This window comes from Myotis daubentonii, chromosome 3 (genome assembly GCF_963259705.1).
Source record: "Myotis daubentonii chromosome 3, mMyoDau2.1, whole genome shotgun sequence".
In the NCBI taxonomy this organism is placed as follows: Eukaryota; Metazoa; Chordata; class Mammalia; order Chiroptera; family Vespertilionidae; genus Myotis; species Myotis daubentonii.
In genome coordinates, this window is record NC_081842.1 from 71,880,527 (window position 1) to 71,887,742 (window position 7,216).

General features: G+C 45.9%; 1 pseudogene; it reads left to right on the forward strand.

Moving 5' to 3' along the window:
• Positions 1 to 326: 326 nt before the first annotated feature.
• Positions 327 to 7,014, forward strand: LOC132231852 (box C/D snoRNA protein 1-like; annotated as a pseudogene).
• Positions 7,015 to 7,216: the final 202 nt, after the last annotated feature.

Genomic DNA, 7,216 nt, shown 5'->3' on the forward strand with positions numbered 1-7,216 from the left:
AGGTTCCTGCCCTTATGAGCTTATATTCTAGTGTGGAAGGCAGGTAACAAATTAATTAACATATAATTTCAAAGAATGGCAGGTATACAAAAAAGTAAAGTAGGATGAGAGGATAGAGTAAACTGGCATTTGGTAGGATAGTGGGTGGTTATATTGAGATAGTATGGTCAGGCACAATCTGAGAAGGCAATGTTTTTTTCCAGATACCTGAATGGGTGAGGGAGCAAGTAGGCACAGATTTTCAGTAATAGAGTCCCAGGATGAGGGAACAGGGAGTGCAAAGGCCCTGAGACAGAATGCATTTGGTTTATTCTTAGAATAGGAAAATGGCCATTGTGGGTGATGGAGAGGCGAGGGTAATGTAGGGCTACATAGGTGGGATCCAGACACACAGTACCTTGCAGGCTATGGCAGAGAGTTTACATTTTATTCTAAGTGCAATGGGAAGTCATTGGAAGGGGAGAATGACAAGCTATTGGACTTCAAAGGTATTGCATATGATGTAAGCTATTGAGGACAACAGTGCTCCCATAGGAGTGGATATAGGATGAAATGAAAGATCCAGGTGAGTAAATTGATGGGGAACAATTCCCCAACCCATATGCTTAGATTCATATGGCATAAGTCTGGCAGTGTTTTTACTATGTGTTCAACTCCAAAGTGCCCTCACCAGATGGGGAAAGCTGTGCAATGTGGACAATTATTATCACTGTGGGTGTAATTAGTGATACGAAAATAGCAGCTATTCTCCTTCCCACCTTCCTTCCACCTAAACCCAGAACAGATTTTTTGGTCTTCTTAGCAGTTGCACATCTAATATTCTTGATACAAATGTCTATGCTGTGCAGGACATCTGACACATAGGGTCCATTGTGGGTACCAGCAGTGACTGCAAGGATTTTTTTTGGAGTATCTCTGTTTACTAATAGAACTGTCTGAAGACTGGGCTGCCATAGAAAATTTATACTTACCCTGAATTCATTTATCTTGCTCAGTCTCTGGGGGCTGTTGGATTGATTGCTGCACAAAGACTGACATCTGCTGGTCCGAATTAGGGAATGTCCGTTCACCTGTTTTGACATGAATTGTTCTTTGGGACATTTTAAAATTTGGAACTCCTTCTATTCATGTTTGCCAAAGAAACACTTCAGAGTGACCTGAGGATTGATACAAGAGGCATATCTTAGCAGTGTGAGGGTTAAGTCCAAATTTCCTAAAATAAGAGCATTTGTGCACTACAAAAGAATCAGGTACGCAAAACCACAGCAGAGGGGCTGGCCACCCACTGAAGAAGCTGAGGAAATGGGGTCATGAGTTACCCTAGAACCAACCCCCTCCTAGTCTGCTTGCACATGGCTTGAACATCCTCTCTCTCCTTTCCTTTCAGTTAAGGCTGACCTCTGTTCCAGGTGTGGCTAAAGCCACTCCCTCAGTCCCCTCAGACATGGCTCCTTGAAATCCTTCATCTGTATAGCTTGGTCCTGCACATATCTTCCTTTTTCTCTGACTTTGTTTTCTTTCTCTTTATTCATTACTAGAGGCCCAGTGCATGCCATTCGTGCACTGGTAGTGAGGGGGTTCCCTCAGCCTAGCCTGCACCTTCTCACATCACAGTCCGGGACCCCTCGGGGGATGTCCTCCGAGGGGTCCTTAGCGCTGCAGTAGAGACAGGAGAGACTCTTGCTACCGCTGCTATGCTTGCCAGCCATGAGCCCGGATTCTGGCTGACCAGTGCTCCCTCTGTGGGAGTGCACTGACCACCAGGGGGCAGCTCCAGCATTGAGCGTCTGCCCCCAGTGGTCATTGCATGTCATAGCGACTGATCATTCTGTCGTTTGGTCCATTTGCATATTAGCCTTTTATTATATAGGATACCCATTTTGAGAGCTTGTTTGGAGGTTCTAGCAGGGGAGCGCAGCTACTCGTATACCCTTGACCGAAGACCGGTCCTCTCCTCGGGGGGGAAGGTCGTCCTCTTTGACCGAGCGCACAGCTTGGGGAGGGACGCACATGGATTGGTGAGGGAGGAGGGGGACACCCGCCTAGCCAGCCAGATCAGCCGAATCAACCCTGGCGATCAATGGGGTGACAAATGTCGCAGCCAGATCGCCCTCACATCCAGGATACCCATTTTGATTATTCAACAAAGTGTGTAAACTTCAGGAGGAGAGGTCAGGAAGCATGTCTTTGCCTCTTGGAATCCTTGATACTGCCTAGTGCTCTGCATTGTTGGCAACCTGCCAAGAGGTGCACCTGAGCCTGTCTCCTGTGGCCTGGATGCCTCTGGGGAATGAAACTGTCAGCATCCAAACCTCCTATTCTGGAGCATGTTCAGTTGCACCCTTTTGAGCCACGAAGTGTCTCTTGAACTAGTCTATCTTGACTCGCTTTCTCCCCACTGGCCGCTAGGATCTGTTGGTTGTGCAGATGTGCACTGACTCCAGGGAATGCTATTCAAGCTGTAGACTATGGGAATGATCCCCTCTGGGGCTGGATGGTGCACAATCCCTGCAGTTGCACATGTACCACTGAGGAACAGGTGAGGGGGGCATGGCACAGAGGCACTAGCTGCAGAACTTTTTCAGCCAATGCTGGCTTTGCTCCTTTCACAGTGAACACAGCTGAGTCTTGGAGAACATTCAGTCTTGCAGAAAGTGAAATTGAGTGTAGGATGCCACGTAATACAAAGCCTGGAATGATACAATACCCACTTTTAAAGGCTCTTCGCACCTCTCCCTGGACTGGCCTTTAGAAATGAACCTGAACAAAGGTCGACACCTGCACTTTCATGAAATTGAGAAGCAATCGGCTTTTACTTAGCATTCTCTCATCCCTCTCCTCTCTGCTAACACCCTGCCCCTCCTGGCCAGTTCCCTGTCCTTCACATGCCCATAGTCCAGTCAACAATCTTCTGTTGGTGGTGTTGGTGGGAGGAGGGGGAATCTTTACTGGCCTAGACAGTCTCTCTGGTCCTAATAATGTCTCATATAAGTGCTTTACATTTTGTTGTTGTTCTCTCAGGGCCATTTCTCTTGGTAGAAGTGAACTTAATTAAAAGAATTCCTGTTTACATGATACTCCTCTGAGATAACCTCAATCCTCAACCCAATTAGAATTCATTGCTCCTTGAAAATAAAATTGTATACAACCTGGTGGGGATGGTGTTTTAAGTTAAAGGCCTTTCAGAGTTTGGTCTGCACAGTCTTTGGAGCCACCACTTCAGACTGAGAGCAGCTGTCCCAGTGAATGGTCAGACCCGTGCAGCAGCCATACTCCTGGTTATAAGGAACTAGAAGAACACTCCATTAGGTGTGCTTAATGCCGTCTAGAAAAAATACATCTGCAGGCAGGGAGGTGCTGAGGGGAGGTGTACATATTGCACTTGGGCCTTGCGACTGTAACCAAAGACCAGCTCAAACTGGTCCTATTCTATTTAACAAGGCCCAGAACCAAACTTGATGCCACTCACGAGTAACACTTATGAACCCCCTTCAAGTCTAGATCATCAAGATTTGAACTTTGCCTCCTGTCTTGTTAGTAATTGACTTGCAAATAAATCTTTCTTTTCTCAAGAGCTGGTGCCATAGAATTGGCTTGTGTGTGCGTGGGGCAGCGAGCTTGTGCTTGGTAACAATTTTAGTAACCACCCAGAGGTTTCATCCTGTGACTGCCTGCCTGAGGCACTGTAGCCTCCAGTGGGGTGTGGGCCCTGCACTACTCTGTGGCCACCTGAACCAGTTTGTCTAGCGGCTGACCTCCTGGATTTCTGCTTCCCCGGCCACAGTGCTCCAGGCTCCTCCCTGCTCCTTTCACTTCTGAGAAAAGAAACAGCTCCTGGATCAGATCACATTCAAGTGAGTGACATGAAAATGAGCTTGTGCCTAAATTATATGAAAGTCTCTTGAGGATTGTGGCTTCTAGTCCCTACCCACCCCATCCCCAGACTTGAGTTAGAGTCTTAGGGCTAGAATTGTGGGTTCCAGTAGTCACCCAAGGAAACAGCTGGAAGAAAGGTTACAACCACTGAGGTCCTCAAAGGTCAGGTTTGAGTCTCAGGTTCTTGAATTTCTTTGTCAAGAAGAGTGTTCAATCTATGGTATGGGTGTTGGTCTTGTTTTTTGTGTCTTTGGTTTAGATTAAAGGTATGGAACCTCACATTAATTGGCATCAAAATGGGAATCCATTAACCTGGTCACCTTAACCTAAGAACTCAAGTTTTGCTAAGAATAGGTAACCTACCTTTTATTGTCACTTTGGGTAAATGAATCATAGTGATATACATATTTTTGGTCAAGTATGTTTGATAAACTTCTCAGGGTTCAAATTTTAAAAGGAGACTTTTTCTTAACTTGGAAATGGCTTTTGGGTTATTTGAGGCCGCTAGAATCCCTCAGAGATCTGTTCTCTCATTATAGATAAATTTTAAACTAATTAGGATATTAAAATTACATGGGAGGCTTTGTCAAATAAAGAAATAATTTTAGTTGTTATCTTAAAACGTTAAATATTATAATATATGTTACAGAAAAAAGCTATTTTTTTTGTCAATTTCATTGTAATCAGATTTATAACTGTGACATCGTGAGGAATGTTATATCTGGCTGCAGTCCTTTGGGATATATTATTCAAAATTGGTCAATATTTAGCAAAATGGTTTCTTTTATAATACTGCTGGGCCCAATATCAGAGCCAGGTGAGAAATGGCCCCCCAGAGGCGTCCTTAAACCAAAATTATGGTTCAGAAGGAAGATCATCAGGGAAAAATAACAAAAAAATAAAATTTTTAAAAAAGCCCTTCTTGCCTGAGTTAGAGTCAAATGATGACTTCTATTTTCTACATCTGGCTCCTCCCATGATTCCTCCTGCACATCAAGTGGGAATTCCTGTGAGCAATGCTGAAGCTTCCACCAACAGTCCTTGGCCATAGGTGCAGCCCTGTACCTTTCCTTCCCAATAATCAGAAAAGAACAGTCTGGTCTCCCCAGGGTATTCACTTTGGCCCAGGGGACACTGGCTCAGGCAAGGCGATGTCCCTTGAAACAAGTCCCTGAAGTCTGGATGACCAAGGTCAACCTAGGGGATTTGTATATGTGCACGCCATCCTACTGAGATGATCCTGGAAAGATGGAGAATCTCTTCACCTGTGCATTTTGGAATCCTCCACCAAGGAGGAGCTGGGTGTCAGGGAAGGAGCAGAGAACCCCTGGTAGAGAGTCTTGTTCCAGGTGCAGCAGCTTAATCCACAGCTGTTGTGAATTCTAAAGGCAGGGCTCAGAGGAGGAGGCTGTAGGAAACCACCAGCCTGGGGCACAGCAGGCAGCAGCTGCTTGGACAGCACCAGGGCAGGAGCGCCTGCCTCAGCCCCTCTCCTGGGCTCCAGCCACAGCTTTGGTGTCTCCAAGGCCAGCCTGGGGCTGAGCCCAGGTGGAAGCAACCCCCGAGCTCCATGTGGAAGCCTGTAGCAGCCACTGGGATCCGCCTGCAGCATGCCAGCCTCACTCTCAGTAGGAGCAAGCAGCGTGCACCTGATAACAGGACTTCATAAAGGGGTCCCAAACAGGGGCCCAGGGAGAAAACCCATCCACCTCCCCTGAGAAGGTGTTTGAGGTTTACAACTTGACATGAGACAACAAACTGCATTGCTCCCCCTAGCACTTAACTGCCACCAATCAAGACCCAGTATGGCATTTGCTGGAAGGAAACAACAAATCATGGGTAAGATACCCCTCTCCTTCCACCACCCCACCCCGCCCTCAGTGTACATATTTTAAGCAGGAGGGTCATTGGAGAGGAGCATGTCCTGAACCCTGGAACAACAGGGGAAGGAACTTCCCATAAATCAGCTTACTAGATGCGGAGGCCAAGGAAGTAAGCTGGTGGTTTTTGCTGCTGAAAATGAAGGGACATGGGGAGGTGGTCTCCAGAGTGGAGCTGAGGGGGCGAGGGGGCATGGCTCAGTCTCTCATCAGGTAGGGAGGGAGACAGGCATATCGGGGACTGTGGAGGCTGTGGTTGAGAGGCAGGAATGGACTGACAGGAATAGAGAAGATAGCGGATAGAGAAGAAGGAAGTGGGCCAAGAGCAGAGGAAATGGGAGTAGTGGGTCTAGTGGCTGTGAAGCTAGAAGTTATGGGCTGGTGGGAAATGGGAGAAGGTGTACTGGATGGCCAGCAGGAGGTGGAGGATGAACCTGAGGTGAAGGAGGAGAAACTAGACACATTGGAGGTGAAGCAGAAAATAGATAATGGTTTGGTGATAAAAGAAGAGAAGGTGGATGAATCAGAGGTAAAGGAAGAGAAAGTAAAAGTGAAGGAAGAGGTGATAGACTGTCTAAAAGTGAAGGAAGAGCAGAAAAATAATGAGGAGATAAAACAGGAGATGGTTGTTGGTCAGAACATAAAACAGGAGGAAATGATTAAATGTGTAACAGAAGAAAAGTATTTCCTGAGGAAAGAAATGATGACGCCCTAGCTGGTTTTGCTCAGTGGTTGGAACATTAGCCTGCAGACTGAAGATCCTAGGTTTCATTCTGGTCAAGGGCTAGTACCTCAGTTGCAGGCTCAATCTCCAGCTCCAGTCAGGGCACATGTGGAAGGCAACCAATCAAAGAGCCTCTCTCACATTGATGTTTCTTTCTCTGTGTCTCTCCCCCTCCCGTCCATTCTGTCTAAAAATAAATGGAAAAAATATCATCTGGTGAGGATTAACAACAACAAAACGAAGCAAAACAAACCTAGGAAATATCCCAACCAATTGCAATGTGTGGACATTATTTGGATTTAGCAGCAAAACAAAACAAAACAAAAAAACACACCAAAAAACCAAAAAAAAATAAACAAACCAGAAAAACAGATGGATGATACAAAGGTGAAGAAGACCTTAGATAGTGCCTCAGTGGGCTCCTAGCAGACACTGGCCAGGTCAAGGTGTGAAACCTGTGGCACAGAAGAAGCAAACCGCAGCTGTCTATATTGTATAGGGTCTTACCAGTTGCCCTGCTTAGAGTTGCAGTAGCCCCTTAGAAATAAGCTTCAATTGAGTTCCTATGAGATGTTATATAGGAGGTCCTTTCTTAGGACTATTACTGCAATCTTGAATATGATCATATTGCAAAAAGAAATATTTATCATAAAATATATACAGTCTCTAGGCTCTGCTTTATCTGCCATACCTAAATATGCCTGTTAATGTTTCCTACTGATGTTCCCCTGCATTG